Genomic DNA, 20,677 nt, shown 5'->3' with positions numbered 1-20,677 from the left:
ACATTAAAGAGTTTGGGAGAAGCGAAGAGAAACAAGATGTGATCACAGTCCCTAAAGCGTTATGTGAACATAAAAAAAAAAATATGAATAACATTAACACATAAGAATACTAAAATTAATTTTAAGTGAAATTAATTTGTAAAAGAAAACACTGACAATGGCATTACTAAACAGTTGGGAAATGTTTGCCATTTTGATATATGGTGCTAGAACATTTGGCTATCCCTACATAAGACAGCACAGTAAAAGTGAATTCCTGATAAATTCAAGACCTCAATATGAAAATTCAAACTGTAAAACTTTCGGGAGAAAATCTAAGGGGATATCTTTATGACATCCGGAAACAGAAGAATTTATTAAACCAGACACAAAACCCACAAACTATAAAAGAAAAATGTTTGAAATTTATCTATTAAAATTTAAAATTTCTGTGTGACAGATGATAACATAAAAAAAATTAAGACAGGTCACAGACTAGAGGAAGATATTTGCAGACATATTAAAGTCTCCTTTCCCCCAAATAGTATCTGGAGTTCTTCATGCAATATAAACCAAAAGACAACCCAATAAAAAGTGGGCAAAGGATTCACAGAGAAGAAAATACAATGATCAGTATATATATAAAAGTAACCTCAATCTCACTACAATAAATGGATATGCAAATTAAAATAACAGTCAGAGGGTGTGTGTTTCTGCCTACAGCTGACTAACTTACATGAGACTAAATCTTTTAACATGAAAGAAAACAAGTCTGGAAAAATTTTAAAACCTGTCTGAAGACTTCAAAGAGTAATCAAAACAGGACTTCAGGAGCCAGTTCCAAAATAAAAGGAAGAACAAAGAGCTAAGTTCAACACTCGCTGTTGCCTGCCTTGTTGAATATTTGCCAATTTGTTATTTTCAACCAAGACAGTAAATGCCAAACAAAAGCTAGTAACTATGATACTTAAAACCTTTTCAGAATTTTCCACACTCACAAGAGACTATTGTCACACAGCTATAGAGACAAAACTGGAGTTCAGGCCTCATTATAGAAGATCCTGGTAAAATGCCCTGGGCATTCAGGTGAGATCCCAAAAAAGATATTCCCTTAGACTAAGGAAACTGCAAATTAACTACCTCTCACAGTTACTAAAAAATACCTGGAATTAGTTTAACCCAAGGTAGCTTAAGATGACCTACATCTATTCTAATTTCTGTCTATTAGAAGCAAAAGTTACGGGCGCCTGGGTGGCTCAGTCAGTTAAGCATCCGACTTCGGCTCAGGTCATGATCTCGCGGTCCGTGAGTTCGAGCCCCGCATCGGGCTCTGTGCTGACAGCTCAGAGCCTGGAGCCTGCTTCGGATTCTGTGTCTCCCTCTCTCTCTGACCCTCCCCCGTTCATGCGCTGTCTCTCTCTGTCTCAAAAATAAATAAAACATTAAAACAAACAAACAAAAAAGAGGCAAAAGTTAGTCCTCTGTGCAGGAAATTAACGTTATCATGAGACTCAAATTACCTTTAAACTTTTCATACACAACACCTGACATCTAGTAAAAATTACTAGTTATACTAGACACTGAATCCAATTATTTAAAACAAAGAGGAAAAAAGAGGGAAAACAGAAACAGATTGATTGGAAATTCAAATATTAGAGCCATTAAAAGCAGATTTTAAAATAATTAAGGTTAATGTGTTCAAGAAAAATACATGACAAGACAGAGACTTTTAGCAGAGAATTAGAATTCATAGAAACGAATTAAATACAAAAATATAGTTTTAAAATATATAATAACCAAAATTAAGAACTTAATGAATTGATTTAACAGAAGATTGGACACTGCTGAAGAGAGAATCAGTGAACTGGAAGATACATTTACAGGAAAGAGCTTAAATGAAGCATAGGAAGAAAAAAGAAAAAAGAGGGAGAGTATAGAATGTATTGTAAGAAGTATATTAGACATGATGAAAATGTCTAGCATGTATTAAAAGAGATGAATGTGTGTAATAATGGTAATATTTGTAAAAGGAGAAAAGAGATCAAATGGTACAGAAACTATTTGAAGAAATATCATTACAAATTTTCATAAATTTATAGAAAATATCAAACCACACTCAAACAATTTTATGAACCACAAGAAGTATAGACATAAATACAAAGAAACACCACAAAGATATACATCGCAATAAAACTACTGACACAACAAAGATCCAGAGCTACAGATACAGATACAAAGAAAATAACAAATGCATCCAGAAAGAAAATATGTTGCATTCAAAATGCAAGAAAAAGGCTAATGGCTAATCCCTCAAAACAAACATTAGAAACCAGAAGAAAATGGCATGGCATTTTTTACATGCTGAAAGAAAATAACTAACAGTCTAGAATTCTACACAGAGCAACAATACCCATCAAAACTTAATGTAAAGTAACCATATTTTCAGATGTATAAAAATGGAGTCCGTCACCTGCAGACTCACTAATTAAAATTTTATTAATTTTTTAGGCAGAAAACGTTAGCCTGCATAGAAATTCAGGAAGAAATAAAGAATACAGAAAAAGATAAATATATAAATACATCTGAATGATTGCCTACTATTTTGTTTAATACGTTGTGTGATTGAAAATATTTGAAGAAGTAGAACACAAAATAACAATAGATAAGAAAAGAGCATTATTGGGGAAGTGGTAAAAGTAATAGTTTATATTAAAATGTAATAAATCGGGAATCATGTTTTACTCTTTAGGACAACCAGTAAAAGAGTAGTAAAAGAATAAATGACAAATTAATAGAGGGTTAAGTATAGAATAAAAATACTTTCTTCTGAGGCCTTTCTTCTTGGCTTATAGATGGCCACCTTCTCCCTGCGTCCTTACATGGTCTTCCTCTGCTTGCATCTGTGTCCTAATCTCTTATGTGAGCACCAGTCGTGTTGAATTAGGGCCCATCTATATGCCCTCACTTTAACTTAATTACATCTTTAAGGGGCGCCTGGGTGGCTCAGTCGGTTGAGCGTCCGACTTCAGCTCAGGTCATGATCTCACGGTCTGTGAGTTCGAGCCCCGCATCTGGCTCTGTGCCGACAGCTCAGAGCCTGGAGCCTGCTTCGGATTCTGTGTCTTCCTCTGTCTCTGACCCTCCCCCATTCATGCTCTGTCTCTCTCTGTCTCAAAAATAAATAAACATTAAAAACAATTTTTTTTTAAATTACATCTTTAATTACCCTTTCTCCAAATATAGTCATATTCTCAGGTACTGCAGATTAGGACTTCAATTCAGCCCATAACCAGGATAATGCTTACCTTTAGGGAGAATGGTGGTAATGATTGGGAAGAGTCATGAGTTCTGGTGTTTCGGCTTCTGATCATCACTTAGTATTGACAGTTAGTAAATATCATCACTTAGTATTATCACTTAGTAAATACTCATTAAGCTATATCCTGATGCTTTGTGCACTTTTCTAAATGTTTGTTGTTCTTCATTTTCAAAAAGCTTAATAAGAAAACATAAATTAATAAAAATAAATTTACATCCAGAAGTGGCCAAAATATTAAAAAATGGAATGAAACATGAAGATTGGATCATTGTGGGGAAGTTTATACATTAGTGAACCACCTTACAAAGCAATTTGTCTATTGCCGTGATGATAAAAAATAATTGATACTCATTAAGCACTGTTCTAAGAGTTGTCGTTTAATATGACAATGTTACAAATTGTTTCCTTAGGGTGTGAACTGGACTTCTATAAAAAAGACACTAGTAAAAACCCAGTAGTTAAATAAGAAAGAAATCTATTTATCTTTCTGGAACAGTCCAGCCATAGATGGTTAACAGGGCAACTCCACTAGGTTTTATTCAGAGATTCTGCTCTGTTTCTCACCATTACCCAGAGAACAGAAAGGGGAAAAAGGCAGACAAACATACCCAGGGATGTATATCGCTTCCATTAACCATGATGTAGCCACGCGGCCCCATCTCTCTGAAACTATGCTGAGAAATGTAACTTTTATCTGGAAGGCCAGGAATGCACCTGGGACTCTTAAATGGACAAAGGGGAGAAAGCACATTGGAGTACAACACGCACTCTGTCACAGGCGGTTACTATTACTATCATCATTTTAGAGATTAGAAAATAGAGTCAGGGCCCCTGCGTGGCTCAGCTGGTTGAACTTCTGACTCTTGATTTTGTTTTTTTTTTTTTTGTTTTTTTTTTTTCCAACGTTTTTTTATTTATTTTTGGGACAGAGAGAGACAGAGCATGAACGGGGGAGGGGCAGAGAGAGAGGGAGACACAGAATCGGAAACAGGCTCCAGGCTCTGAGCCATCAGCCCAGAGCCTGACGCGGGGCTCGAACTCACGGACCGCGAGATCGTGACCTGGCTGAAGTCGGACGCTTAACTGACTGCGCCACCCAGGCGCCCGTGACTCTTGATTTTGGCTCAGATGGTGATCCCAGGGTCGTGGGACCGAGCCCCTCATCGAACTCCGTGCTGATTGTGAAGCCTGCTTGAGATTCTCTTTCTCTCTCCATCTACCCCCTAGCCCCCACTCATGCTCTCTCTTTCCCTCTCTAAAACATGAAAAAACTAAATTTAAAAAAAAAAGAGAGAGAGGTAAAGTTACACACAGAGTAAACAACAGAGTCAAGACCTGAGCTCACAAAAGCAGCATGTCTGCTCTATGGTGAACTGCCTCTCTACACCCAATAAGATTAAAAATGTATAATTATATGGGGCACCTGGGTGGCTGAGTCGGTTGAGCGTCCGACTTGGGCTCAGGTCATGATCTCACAGTTGGTGAGTTCGAGCCCTGCATCGGGCTCCGTGCTGACAGCTCAGAGCCTGGAGCCTGCTTCGGACTCTGTGTCTCCCTCTCTCTCTGCCTCTCCCCCACTTGCGCTCTGTCTCTCTCTGCCTCTCAAAAATAAAGAAACGTAATAAAAAATTTTAAAAAATGTATAAGTATAACCAGCTATTCTAGCACACGTGCATAAAGAGACGTGTGCTGGGAGGTTTGCCGCAGCACTGGTTGTTGAAACAAAAACCAAACAACATAAACTGAAGTAAACAACAACAACAACAAAACACATGCAGTGGAAACTTTGCAGTCATTAAAACTAGACTTTGAAACGGAAAAATCTTAAGGACATAACGCCAAAAACACATTGCAGAAAGAATACATACAGCATGATGTCAGTTGCATCACATTTTAAAAACAAAATAATATGTGCTGTTTGTGACTGAACACATAGGTAGTAAAAATACAGCATGCATATGCATGAACTGTTCACGGGTATATCAAATATGGCACGCCAGTAAATATCTAGTCTTCGATGCTCATTATTTTAATGTTTGCATTATTTGTATGTTTTAAAAGGTTATTAGTGGTGCCTAAAACTTTCTTTTAAAAAGAATTTTTTTTTGACGTCTATTTACTATTGAGAGACAGAGAGAGACAGGGCATGAGTGTGAGAGGGGCAGAGAGAGGTGGAGACACAGAATCCGAAGCAGGGTCCAGGCTCTGAGCTGTCAGCACAGAGCCTGATGCAGGGCTCGAGCTCACAAACCACAAGACCGTGACCTGAGCCGAGCTCGGAGGCCCAACCGACTGAGCCACCTGGGTACCCCTAAAACTTTCTAAGTGCAATGACCACATGGTGTAGATTTCTTGGATAGTTTTCGTATCAATTATCCTTCCTATTCTCTGTAAACTGTCAGTGTGTTCCAGGAATACTAGTGCCTCTCACATGAAGAACTGATATAAAAGTCATTATCTTGAGTTTTCACCTAGATGATGTAGTTGGCTTATGTGTGGTCACTTAGTTGATGTAGGATTCAGAGTTCACATTTAATTTTTGCAACAATTATGTAGGAAGAGAACGATTTTTCTCTTATATAAATTGTGTACCTTCACATGTTTCTTATCCTCTTATCCGTTTAAAATTTCTTCCCCTTTTATCTAAAAATGTTTTGGACTAATTCTAATTGATCTATTGTGATCAATTATTAGTTGCATCTCCAGGTAGAAACTTTTGATTCACATATTTGTGACTGAAAAAAAAAAACAAAAACAAAAACAACAACAACAAAAAAAAACAATCGACCTCATCACATTAAGCTAGGTTGAATTTTTAAATGAACCAGTTTCTGGGAATTGAGTTTGCACGGTAAAGCTGAGGTCTTGCTCTGGTCTTCATATCTTTTCTAGGTGAACTTGGGAAAAGGAAAATGAACCAGAGAGGCACCTTTTTGGTTCTGCTTTGAAGGGCAGGCCTAGATGTGGTGTAGAGAGATTATAGTGTCAGGATTTTTCAGTTGCATTTTCTAATTATTGGTAAGGCGCGCTCTCTGTCGTAGACTGATTTAAATGAAACCCAAACATACTGCCCTGGTTGAAAACAATTATTGGTGACAGCAATGCAGATTTATGACTCATTCATTACTCTTTTTCTTATCATGCTGACATATTCAAGATAGATTTGAGACTTATTGGTACCTAAACAATCATCCCCTTTGTCATTTAAAGTTGGTGATTTCCTAAATTAATACTTAGATCTTTCTTTAATAAGACAGAAATAAAATAAGGGTGTAGACTTTTCTCTTGTGTTTGAATAAAAATTACTTTACGACATAGTATAGTTAAAATCATCAAAGACAGTTTTCATGTTTTAACAATGGATTCCCTGCAAGTTTATCTGGCTATTGTTCTATGGAGGAAAAACAAACTGAGGACTTTTATAGGAGGGCATTCGTGGTTCAGACTCATTACAAATGAAGTGCTATCATTTTCAGACCCAACCAAAAAAAAAAAAAAAAAGAAAAAAGACAAGATTTTAATGTTAAAACACTAAAATTGATTTGTTGATATTATGTTTTTCAAATACAGGAGAAACTGTTTTATAATGTTGATAAGCTGAGCATAGAATTTAACTTGGCTATAAATACAGTTTCTTGAGGGTTCTCTGAGGGGTGGACTGAGTGGATACGGACCACTGGAACCCCGCTGTATTCTTAGGAAACTGGACGGTAAAAATGGCCTCATCTCCTTCAGGTGGTTAAACTTCTCTAGCTTCATATCTAGGTGTTCACAAAAGAAGCACATGATAGCCAAGCCTATGAAATTTCTTACTTACAATCCCTTCAGAGTAAGTGAAATGAAATTCTGATCAGTTATATTCCCCAGCTCGAATCTCTTCTCTAATCTATTTTAACCTAGCTTTCTCAAAAAGGAGCCTCTAAGACAAAGCCTTACATGCAGATAGTTTATTTGGGCAGTGACCCAGGGATAAAGGAAGAAGGACATTGGAGTAAGAGAGGGAGGAAGGGAAGACTAATCTAAGGGTGCATACTAAATTGGCCATCACCATGTGGATGGGTACTCCATCATGCCAGGAACTTCTCAGGAGCCTCATGGAATATGTCTAAGATTTGTCCAGCCACAGGACAAAAAGAGAGAAGGATTTACTAATTGAATCCGTTTCCCATGTTAGTCAAAGTGGTCCCACAGATACTAACTCCCCTGCAGTCCTGGTTTGTCATGAATGTCATTCATGAATGTCAAGTGGGTTCATGCAAGAAACCACCCCCCCTCCCCCGTTGCAGTATCAGAGGTATTCCGGGGTTGGAAGTGAGGGTTATGTGGCCCAGGCCTGAGTGAGGTGTTGTTGAAAAGCATCTGAGCAAAGCTAGTGGAAATATGCGGGGGATCTCAAGTGTATACAGTAAGCGTATGATGTAGTCCGCCCTTTGTGCCTTGTAGATCTTCTTGTGCCCTCCATTGATTGATCCCGTTAAGTCAAGCTTAGCACCAAGTTCCTTTCTAGGTCATGACCAGCCGCATTATCTAAAAGGATTCAATGCAAAAGGCTTAGTGCAACAAGCTACCTGCCCTTATTGTTCTGAGTCTGAAATTGATATTTACCATCTCATTCCTCTACTAAGCATTCTAGAATTCTTTTGCTCTTTGTCTGTTCCTCACCCTGTCCAGGCTGCTTGTCCAGCACGATCTAGGCTTTCTTCTCCAAAGAGTCTGAGCTCTTCATACCTTTCCTTTTTATAGCTGCAATTGTTACATCTCCCTGCATTCACCATTATCACCAAGCACAGAACCAAACAGACAACCCAGAAATGCCTTGGATTAAACTGACCCTTTCTGTTCCCATGATGTGGTAGCAACCCTAGATCTTTAGGGAAATAGAGCCAATGATTTTAAATTAATCCTTTCATTGTTGACATGAGGAAACCCAAATGACCAGGTGGTAGTTAGAGCTGTAAGTTCAGAGAAATATTTACTGTGTCCTCTAGTAAAAGTGTTCCCTTCCTGGAAACTGGGATTTTTTTTTTAAATATGAAATTTATGGTCACATTGGTTTCCATACAATACCCAGTGCTCATCCCAACCGGTGCCCTTCTCAATACCCATCACCCACCCTCCCCTCCCTCCCACTCCCCATCAACGCTCAGTTTGTTCTCAGTTTTTAAGAGTCTCTTATGCTTTGGCTCCCTCCCTCTCTAACCTCTTTTTTTTTTCCCTTCCTCGTCACCATGGTCTTCGGTTAAGTTTCTCAGGATCCACATAAGAGTGAAAACATACAGTATCTGTCTTTCTCTGTATGACTTACTTCACTTAGCACAACACTCTCCAGTTCCATCCATGTTGCTACAAAAGGCCATATTTCATTCTTTCTCATTGCCACGTAGTATTCCATTGTGTATATAAACCACAATTTCTTTATCCATTCATCAGTTGATGGACATTTAGGCTCTTTCCATAATTTGACTATTGTTGAAAGTGCTGCTATGAACATTGGGGTACAAGTGCCCCTATGCATCAGCCCTCCTGTATCCCTTGGGTAAATTCCTAGCGGTGCTCTTGCTGGGTCATAGGGTAGATCTATTTTTAATTTTTTGAGGAACCTCCACACTGTTTTCCAGAGCGGCTGCACCAGTTTGCATTCCCACCAACAGTGCAAGAGGGTTCCCGTTTCTCCACATCCTCGCCAGCATCTATAGTCTCCTGATTTGTTCATTTTAGCCACTCTGACTGGCGTGATGTGATATCTCAGTGTGGTTTTGATTTGTATTTCCCTGATGAGGAGCGACGTTGAGCATCTTTTCATGTGCCTGTTGGCCATCTGGATGTCTTCTTTAGAATAGAAGTGTCTATTCATGTTTTCTGCCCATTTCTTCACTGGATTATTTGTTTTTCGGGTGTGGAGTTTGGTGAGCTCTTTACAGATTTTGGATACTAGCCCTTTGTCCAATATGTCATTTGCAAATATCTTTTCCCGTTCCGTCGGTTGCCTTTCAGTTTTGTTGATGGTTTCCTCTGCTGTGCAGAAGCTTTTTATCTTCATGGGGTCCCAGTAGTTCATTTTTGCTTTTAATTCCCTTGCCTTTGGGGATGTGTCAAGTAAGAGAAACTGGGACTTTTGATCTGACAGGTCAGGGATGGGAAACCCAAATTTTATAATTTTTTTTTTAATTTTTTAACGTTTATTTATTTTTGGGACAGAGAGAGACAGAGCATGAACGGGGGAGGGGCAGACAGAGAGGGAGACACAGAATCGGAAACAGGCTCCAGGCTCTGAGCCATCAGCCCAGAGCCTGACGCGGGGCTCGAACTCACGGACCGCGAGATTGTGACCTGAGCTGAAGTCGGACGCTTAACCGACTGAGCCACCCAGGCGCCCCATGGAAACCCAAATTTTAAAAGAGGGTCAATGTGATGGTCAGAGGGTCCTATGTTACTTCTGCAGTGTGGTTCCCTGACCCAATTATTCTGATGAATCAGTACCAGATATCAGGTATTGGACAACCAAGCATACCACATCCTAGGTTATGACAACCCACCTTGCTGGTGCCTTAGCTCAGGTGTTTCTGAGCAATAAAATCTGTAGCCTGGAGCCATGTGTCTCTTGTCACGGCACGAGACCTTGATCTGAGTCACTGTTGTATGTCATACCGTAATAATGGATTGGCATTTTGTTATTCCTCAGATTCTCGTGCTGGCAAAGACACGGCAGATAGGTAAGGCCAATCCCTAGTCAGGGTAGGTGTCAATTCCGGTCAGCATGCATCACTGTCACCCCTCCAGGGTGGAAAGCGTCTGATGTAATGGACCCGTCACCAGATAACCGTCGAGGGATTGTGCCACATACAGAGTTTCAACCGGCTTTTCCCTGGATAATAGTCACTGGCGTCCCAAGGCCAGATGCTCAGTAACTAGAGGAGTACAAGAGCATACCAGGAACTATTTTTGAACAGCAAGGAGTTTGTTCTCTGCTAAAGCAGGCATGACTTTGCTCTACAATGCTGGGGGTCCGAACTGTGACTCTTCTGGTAGAGCTCAGGAGACATTCTATCCTATATACTCACCCACCATGGATACCTCTAGCACACTCATGTTGATACTAATGGTCGAAGTTCCAGGCAGCTCTCCAAGAAATAGCAACTTGTCTTTTGCCTCACGAGGGTTGTGCCCAGGACGCCCCAGACTGTTGAACCACAAAATCTTCATCCATGTGATAAGTCTCTAAAATTTGTAGAAGTTTATTTCCTCTGCCCTGCCGTTCATCGCTCTTACCAAACATTCCACGTCTTTGCTACAATGTGTTCATCCTTTACAATGAGCATGACATAATCTATATTGTGAACCAATGTCATGGGTAGGCAGAAAATACTAATCGGGTTGCACACATAATAAAATTGTTGTAATAACAAGACTTTCACATCATAATGTCTATCGGGCCACTACAAGTGTAATGATTGTGGACCAGAATAAAGGACAAATGAATATGTAAGAAGATATTGGTTTGGCAATAAGTTGCAAGAAGGTGATAAGGTCTTCTAGAAACAAGTTTTTCCTCAGAGGAACACAAAAGAGCAGTAAGCCATTTTGTAGAATATCTCTTGTTTTGGTTTTTCCAATGTTTTCTAATAAATAAATTGAAGTTATACAGCTTTCGGCTAGAATACTACAGAAACAAAGTTTTGTCCTGAATGCATCTTACACACGGGGCACATGTTGTCAGTGGTGTCTTACGACTGGTGATGTAAAGCTTAAACATTTGATTAAGTGGCGTCTCCTGAGATTCTCCACTGTAGTGACTATTTGCCCCTTTTCAATTGGTAAATATCTTGGGAGAGCTACTTTGAACCTATGTAAATACTCTGTCCCTCCTCAAACTTCCAAGTGAGCCATTAATGCGTTTTGCATGCAGGAATTATTACTGTGGTGATTGCCAAATGGTGAGTTTCTATTTCTCTGTTTCTTTCTACCTTTATTAATTGTATTTATAATGTAAGGTGGATATGTCACTTTTCCTCAATCTATTTACTTATTCAATTGTTTATATCAACACCCTGTCATGAATAGTTTAGTCTGTAGGCTATAATCCAATACAGTCATTTATTTGTTGGTCAAATTGTTTCCCTTTGGCCATTGGAAACTGCTACCTGTGCCCTTTGACATGCCCTCATCCTTTTTGAGTGTTTCTTTATTTTTTTTAGTATCAGGTTTATCTTGTGTTTTTGCTGTCCCACTCCTGGAATCAGCCACTTGGGTCATTTTTTAATTGTGTTCAGAACACAATAACTGAGTGGAAGACGTGCTCACTCTACTGAGATATCATTGTTCCTAAGCCCTCTCGGAAGACAGATCAGGGAAATACATGTGTGTGCGCTGACCCACTCATGAATACGCATCTATATTTAATTCTATGTTTATCTATCTGTATATATGTTAAAAACCCCAAACTCATATGAGTGCCTCTGATTCCAACCCAAAACCTGAATGTTCATTCCAGATTCCCCTTTGCCTTATTTTTTAACTTATTTCTCCCATAGTGAGAATCTTGGCTCTCATTATCTAGCTACAATACATTCACATATTTATTCCACATATTCATGTACTCTATACATGAAATAGTTTCAAAGTTGCTGACCCAAACCCTGTAAGAAACAGATGTACGAACTAAAGCACAGTGTTTTTATACAGTTATTTTCATCTTTAGCTTTATAGCAGCTAGTCAAAATACTGTTTTCCAGGGTTAGTTAGGTATATTCTTTTCTTCTCCATCCCCTGCGGTGTGATTATGTTTATCATTTGTAATACAGTTACGGTGGTTTGTTAGTTTTTGTATTCCATTTTGAAGCTCCCCATATCCTGATTGCTTTAAATTATATTTTTATTGGCGGGAGAGGGGCATACCTGTGAAAATGATTACTGTGTTCCTAAAAGGCAAAGATACACCAAAAGGTGTTCTTGGGGAAGTGTTGTGCCCTCTCACCCTTGCAAACATGCTCTCCTTTATGCCTCTCATCACCCCTTTCTCATGCACAGCCTTAGGTAACCCATCTCTTTAGCTTCTGATTTTTCTTTCTAATTTCTTTTGTGCAAATGAGTAGATGCATGAGTATTTTCTTTTTTTTTTTTTCAACGTTTATTTATTTTTGGGACAGAGAGAGACAGAGCATGAATGGGGGAGGGGCAGAGAGAGAGGGAGACACAGAATCGGAAACAGGCTCCAAGCTCTGAGCCATCAGCCCAGAGCCCGACGCGGGGCTCGAACTCACAGACCGCGAGATCGTGACCTGGCTGAAGTCGGATGCTTAACCGACTGCGCCACCCAGGCGCCCCAACATGAATATTTTCTTATATTCCTTTCTTTTTTATTAACAGTAAAGGTAGCATACATAGGTATCATTTTTCACCTTGTCACTTGTGAGTATATGTTACAAATCATTCCAATCGGTTCAGAGATCTTCTTCCATTTTTTCATAGCTGTATAGTACTTCATTTTTTTAGATTTATCATCATTTCTCCAATCACTCCCTGTGTTTGTATGTTTAGTTTATTTCCAATATTTTGCAAAGGCAAACAACGCTACAATGAACAACATAGGTGTAGGTAGTTGCCTACTTTTAGAGATATGATTTCTGGCCGAAACACCAGCAATGTGTGAGAGTGCCTGCTTCTCCATAGCCTCACTGACAGAATATGTCATCGTGTTTTTATTTTTGTCAGTCTTGATAGGTGAGAAATGGTACCTTAGTGTTGCTTCAATTTCTATTTCTCTGGGAGTGAGGTTGAACACTTTAAAATAAATTGTAAAGAAAAGAAAGTGATGGAAAGGGACTCTATATGTTAGAAGACACAAAATTTCATTAATTTTTTAAAAAGGGATGTGGTTTATACATGCAATGTCATACTACTTGAAATTGAGAAACAATGAAATCTGGCCATTTGCAGCAACGTGGATGGAACTGGAAGGTATTACACTAAGTGAAATAAGTCAGTCAGAGAGACAGATACCATATGTTTTCACTCATATGTGGATCTTGAGAAATTTAACAGAAGACCATGGGGGAGGAGAAGGGGGAAAAAAGAGAGGGAGGGAGGCAAACCCTAAGAGACTCTTGGATACTGAGAACAAACTGAGGGTTGATGGGGGGTGGGGGAGAGGGGAAAGTGGGTGATGGGCATTGAGGAGGGCACTTGGTGAGATGAGCACTGGGTGTTGTATTGAAACCAATTTGTAAATAAATTATATTTTAAAAAAAACAACAAACAAAAAAAAGTGAAACTAAAAAATGTGAATATCTTCCTTCTTTTTTGATGGTCCAGCACTGAAATCCTTGTGTATTACCTGGGGGTTTTCCATCATATGGGTCAGATATTTTATTCCCCAGCCTCCTTTGTGAATAGGACTAGGCACCTGCCTTAAGTGCAGCCAATCTTATGACCCCACAGAGATCACCTAGACCTTCTACCCCATCACGAGTCAAGAGAGGGACCATACACTGGGAATACTATTAGCTTCTCTGAAAATCTCAATTCCTCTCTTCGTCTATTCAGGCTGCTGTAACAAAATACCGTAAACGAAGGGGCTTATAAACCACAAATATTTATTTGTCACAGTTCTAGAGGCTAGAAGCCCAAGATCAGGCTCCTGGCAGATTCAGTGGCTGATGAGAGCTTCTTTCCTGGCTTATTTCCAGCCGTCCCTCTGGGACTTCTTTCCTAAGGGCACTAATCCCATTCATGAGGACCCCACCCTCCTAACTTAATCACCTCCCAAAGGTACCACCTTCAAATCACCATCACATTGAACATTAGGATTTAACCATGTACATATGGAGGATATGCAAACATTCAGTTTATAGCCACTCCTGTCAGCAGGACTCAGGGCAGAGCCCAGGCACCTAGGGTAAGTTTCCCTCTTCTCCAGGAAATGCACTGGGTCTGTCGCCATTTCTTCCCCCAGGACTTCTGCTACCACTTTCAAGGGTCAAAAGAGACCTACAACCTGAGACTAAGACCCAGCTACCCCAGATTTCCTTACTCCTACCAACAGAGAACTAACTGCAGCCCCTTCCAATTCCCCTTCCGATTCCCCTAATGCACATTCTCTGCCTTAAATTCATCCAAGAAATACAGTTAGCTTGCTATTCCTGTTTATATAAATCATCACCAAAAGCTCAGGGCTCCCGGTTCACATTTTATCTCCTTTTATTCCCCATCACATTCACACACTTCCTACCCGGCTGCCTCGCCTACCATCTCTGATCTCTGAAACCATTTCCCTGTGCCCTCTGAAATTCATGGTCCGAGTGCCAGATTGTATTTTCCTCAGTGGCCACAACGAGATCTCACGTCCCTATGTTTCTGCAATCTTTGCTGTAATGTCACTTTTTCCATGAGAACTCCCAGACCACCCCGTTTAAAAATCGCCACCTGAAATCAACACCCACTCACACCTCCACCTTCCTTCCCCCCCCCCTGACTCTGCTCCCTTTTTTCTTAAAGCACTTATCACCTACCATCACTTTTTACATAATTTACTCCTTTACTTTATCTATTGTTTATGGCCTGTCTCTTGGGGCCGCACTTGACCCAAGCTCCATAAGAACGTAAGCTCTAAGAGGATGGAAGCATTTGCTCCTTCAGGGGTATATTCTATGCTTCTAGAGTGGCATCGCACACGTTTTAGGTGCTCAGTATATATTAATTGAATAATGATCTCTGAACTTTGAATTAGGAAGTGATGTCTTAAAGAAAAGTTAGAATCATTTTGCATCCTGGCCGTGGTGTTGGTGACCTGACCCTCACTTCTCCAGGAGGGGCATGGAGGACAGAAGCGCCAGTAAAAGCAGTGTTTCCAGAACCCTGTGATCTTACGGTGGCTGGAAGTGTCAGTACTGACATCGGGGCCCTTGCTATGGCTGGATTTTGGCTATGGTTCTGCTCAGGCTCTTCCTTAGTGCCTTCCTGTGTCTTGGGACCAATCCTGCAGCCACCTTGGTTGGTGATCTTCTGAGTGGGACAAAGTCCTTTTGAATAACGATTTTTCTGCTTAACTCAGTCAGTGAGACCTTATGTCTTCACGTAGAATGAAGAACGCCTGGCGTTGGTGTTTTTGAAAACGGACGGGGATACGTTTGACATACAGGCTCAGAACAACATCACTAAAAGCAAACGAGAAAAATATTACAAGGTGGGGCGATCCACTTAATTCACTGTCAACGTACGCAGATCAGACAACCTAACCGAAAACTGGGAGCTGAGAAAGCCACGAAACGTCGAAGCTGAAGTGTTCGTGTTTCAACCAACCCCACACAGGCAGCCTATTCCTTTACTTCTCTCCGTAGATCTGGCCAGAAAGACACAGCGGTGAACAGACATCTCTTTTAAAAAGCCATCACTTGGACCCGTGGAATATAAAAGGCCATCCTTGGGAGAGCCCCGGCACGGATCCATATGGTTTGTGAGTCTTTCTCCCTGTGACATTTTTATGAAGGTTATGTATATGTCCCGTTCATCTTCATTCTCCTGGTGCTAATTGCTGTCTATTGGACCTTGCTACTGTGTACAGAGACCACATGGTTCCCCTGACATTGCCCCTGCTGCGCTGTGCCACATGGCCCTGCTGTCCTCAGATAAGAACCTGCTGCTGTCTGACCACAACAGCTGGAAATGTTCTGCCTTGTTGAGCTTATCTTGCGGAGACTCGAGCTGAGCTACGACACAGTCGACAAGCATAGAGAAGGAGTGGATTCTCTCTGGAGGCAGCTGATGGCAGCCAAAGGGCCTCCCATGAGCCGTTGGATGCAGGTTTCACGTCTGGAGTCGATAGGGAGCTTTGCCCGGGATGCTTCCGGTGGGTTGAAGACAGAAAAGAGCATCAGTTGGGACCCAACTCCGACAATCGGGCTCTCTCAGCTCTTTATTTCCCTTTTCCTTGAGGAGGAGCAGACACAAATGAAAGAGGACAGCCCTTAAGTTCTTCTTTCTCCTTCGCCTCTTTGCAATTTATAAAGTATCTGCATTCTAAGAATTGAAACGCTTCCAGCAATTGGCCTCTACTTTGATTCCTCTTTCCTAGTCCTACACGTCTGCCTTCCCGACCCCACTTCCAGTGAATCAGGATCCAGAATTTTACGATTATCATAAAAAAGATCCTACCGATCGCATATGTCTGTATGCTTAAACAACACAGTGTTTAGTCTCTGAGTTTTATAAACGTGATCCCATACCATTACAGATTTCTGGAACCTGCTCTTTTTTCTCCAGAGGATATGTTCCTAAAGTTCATCCGTGCTGTTTTACGGAGTAGAGATCGTTGACTTTTCCTGCTGTGTTCTGGGCCTTTGTATGACTAGACCAGAGTGCATTTATTTGTATTCCTTGTTGACATTGGGGGTTGTTTCAGGCTTTTCAGAAGGCTGAATGGAGCTGCTCTGAACTGTCTTGCCCGTGGCTCCTGGACGCTCCTGTTGCACCTCATCCAGCGTGATCACCTCAGAACGGACTTGCTGGTTGTTGGCTTGTTTCACACCACAAGTGAGGCCAGATTGTTTTCGCCCAACAATTGTTCGACTTTACCAGCAACCCATGGGTTCCACTTGATCCACGTTCTCTTAACATTTAGAGTATTTGATTTCCCAGAAAGTGTGTTTCGTGAGGGAGAAGGAATTGTCCCGGGTTTGAGAGGACAAGCTGATGAACGCCATTCAGACCGAGAAAGGTGTTCCTCTGTGCCGTGCTTGCACTTCTGAGTGCATGACTCCTTCTTCTTCTGATGTGCTGTATTCATACCCTTCAACTCAACCTTTGCTTAGGAGTGGGGCCAGGCGGCAACCTTCAGAGACACCGTCAGAAAGAAAACATCTAGTTCTTCCACGCACCGTCTCGGGGTTCCCTACCTTGTGGAAGAGAGACGGTAATTTTAGAGGCTCCCTCTTCCTTACACCAGTGGTGGAAAAGACGTAAGGCAGGTGACGTCTGTCCTGGGCATCCCCGCCGCCCAGGCGTTGAAGGCACTCTGTGCTGGCTACGCCTGAGCCTGTTCCCTCCACTTGAGGCCCTCAAACTCACTTTTTCTGAGAAGCGGATGGGCTGTGTGTGGGAAGGGAGAGTCAAGGATATAGGCTTCGCTGTCTCTTCTTACTGACATTAGAGTGTAGGCGTTACCCTCAGAAACAAGAGTAGTTCACTAATGCCCTGATCCGTTCCTCCTTAGCAGGAGAGGGCTAGCATTCCAATCTAGCTTACAAAGAAGCATTTCACCAGGAATTTCACACGGCAAGAATTTCAAGCTAGGTAGGGAAGAAGACAAGGCAGAAAGGCAACTGGAAAGATAACATGTCAGTTGACTTAAGCTTCAGACTAAACCAAATTGCACCCTGAGAGAATTTGGGCAGAGGATGGTTATTGATTTATTTGAATTGAATTTTCTTCCCAGCAAACCTGGAAACTGTACCTCTCGTCCTTTTCAGAGATCTGAGTTCTCTCTATGATAAGCCTTGACATTTTAAAATAAAGTCTGAGGGTGCCTGGGTGGCCCCGTCGGTTAAGTGGTTAAGTGTCCGACTCGATTTCAGCTGGGGTCGTGGGCTCGTGGTTTGTGGGTTCAAGCCTCGCATTGGGCCCTGTGCTGACAGTGTGGAGCCTGCTTGGGATTTTCTCTCTCCCTCTCTCTGTCCCTCCCCCACACTCTCTCTAAATAAATATATAAACCAAAGTGGGCAGTGGTGGGGGGTAGTCTGAACTTCTTCTTTTCTAATATGAAACATTTCTCTTTTTTTAGTGTTTATTTATTTTTTTAATTTTTTTTTCAACGTTTTTTATTTATTTTTGGGACAGAGAGAGACAGAGCATGAACGGGGGAGGGGCAGAGAGAGAGGGAGACACAGAATCGGAAACAGGCTCCAGGCTCCGAGCCATCAGCCCAGAGCCCGACGCGGGGCTCAAACTCACGGACAGCGAGATCGTGACCTGGCTGAAGTCGGACGCTTAACCGACTGCGCCACCCAGGCGCCCCAGTGTTTATTTATTTTTGAGGGAGAGAGAGCACAAGCAGGGGAGGGTCATAGAGAGAGGGGGACAGAGAATCGTAAGTATGCTCCACGCTGTCGGCACAGAGACCAAGGTAAGGTTCGAACTCACAAGCCTCATGACCTGAGCCAAAGTCAGGCACTCAACCAACTGAGCCACCCAGGCATCCTTCAAACATCTCTATATTTAAAATATCCACATTTAAGACTGCATTTCATAGTGATCAGCTGGCTCTTTCACTTGATAGGAACACAAATCTGAAGTTTGGTGAATTATCTGCCTCCAATTTTTTTCTAAAGTCCTGGAAAATACATGATATGTTCAAGGTCCCAGGTTGTTCCTGCCATTTCTGAAAATATCTGTGTGTGCTGATTTATGGCATGGCAGCCCTTGCCCAACAGAGAAGACCTTGTTATTTGTGATGTGCACTTGGACATTGTCTTTTCCTCCTTGTTGTCCTCCTCCTCCTCTTCCCCCTCCCCTCTCTCCCTTCCTCTCCCTCCTGCTGCTGTTCCTGCTTCTTCTCCTCCTTCTTCTTCTCCTCCTCCTCGTCCTTCTCCTTCTTACCCATCTTCTCTTTCTTCTTTTCTTCTTTCTCCTCCCTCCCCCTCCTCCTCCTCCTTCTTCTTCTCCTCCTCGTCCTTCTCCTTCTTTCCCATCTTCTCCTTCTCCTTCTTCTTTTCTTCTTCCTCCTCCCCCCTCCTCCTCCTCCGCCCCTCCTCCTCCTTCTTTTTCTTCTTCTTCATGAAAATCTTCTACTGGAAAAGTGGTGCAGTGAAGAATAATGAAATCTACTAGCTTAAAAAATTCTGAATTTTAAAAATGCAATGCTTTAGCCAAAAAACACTTCCTCTCCTGTTCCATGTCATTAGAAGTATGTATGTGTATAATAAATAGGCTATTTGCCATTGCTTTTTATTCCCTTGAAATAGACTTTTTAACTCACTAGACATTTTCCCAATTAAGCAAAGGAAATTGGAAGATAAATTTATGACTACAGTTTCTGGGGAATAAACATGAGGCCAGTTGGACATAATTCCAGTGAAGTGAGGGTGGTGCAATGAAGCAATGAAATCAGAGCAGGTCTAACTAGCCAATAAGAGTGATTCATAGAAAAATATAATCTTAGGTTTGAACAGATTTTAAAGGTCATCTAGTCCAGGAACATGACTTACACCAAAGAATTGTTTCACTTGAAAACATGAAACCAAAGTTGCGTAGCTGGTTTTCTAAAAGCCGTCCAAATCATTCTGGCAAAACCATCTTTGCCTTACACGTTTACTTTAACATCAAACTTTAATGTATTAGAGGTTTTCAACTTGTAATCTATAAAGGAACCACAAGGGGAGCCCAGGGGCCCTCTGAAATGGAACGCAAAATTGTATGGGATTGTGTACATTTGCGCTTTATTCTAACACAGAAATATTTATCAGTAGCCTAAATAAATAGAAGCTCTTTAGGAGCCACCATAATTAAAAAAAAGAAATTTCAACAGTTCTGTGACCAACGAGTTTGCAAATCTTTGCCTTACACCCTACTGGTATCTTCATTTCTTTCAAAAAATAAATACCTAGTATATTCTCCTTGGCCTCTAAAACAAATAATTTTAATGCCTCCAAATTAGACTGGCTGCTTGTATCTCTCCCTTTCCCAGTGCCAAAACTAATCCTCCTGGAACTTGAGTCTTATCATATGATCAGAAGTGACTCTTGAAGATAATTTACCTATTTTTTACAGCAATGAAATTGAGGTCCTGGAGAATAAGTGATTTTTTTTTTCCAGGTCACATGGACAGAGTCAGTTACTTCTCATTTGGACTCAAAACCTCCAGACTTGTAAGTCCAAACGTGCCAGCCTGGCATTCAAAGTTGACCCAAGCACTTGTCCTACTGTTCCTGAACACAGTCCCCTACCCTAGACAGCTCATTCCTTTTATAGTCCCCTGAACGCCCCAGACCCACTGTTACCTCCAGGTTAAGAACTCCTGGTTTGAAAGAACTAGTCTTTGCTCTCACTCTTTCCCTACCCCAGAACGATTCCCATCCTTTAAAATCCAACGTATTATCCTTTATATATTAGAGAACAATTACACATAACTATGCCGTAAGTCATACATGTACTATATTGTCAAACAACAGCTCTTGCCTGGCTCCCTGCCCCAAACTCCATTGCACAAAAACAACCACTTTGAACTGTGTTAACTTTTTCTTCTGTTGTATAGGACCCTATTTCTTAATAACATGTTTTAAAAGGATGTTTTCTTAGTGTTTTAACATTGGGAATTATCTACTGACTATCTACAGTAGACAGCCAGAATTTAATCCTTACCCAGGCACACAGACATGCCCTTTCCTGTTT

The sequence above is a fragment of the Lynx rufus genome, unplaced genomic scaffold (assembly GCF_022079265.1).
Source record: "Lynx rufus isolate CCGP_SWC_20201006 ecotype Redwood Valley unplaced genomic scaffold, mLynRuf1.p SCAF_6, whole genome shotgun sequence".
Classification (NCBI taxonomy): domain Eukaryota; kingdom Metazoa; phylum Chordata; class Mammalia; order Carnivora; family Felidae; genus Lynx; species Lynx rufus.
This window is presented reverse-complemented; position numbering follows the sequence as displayed.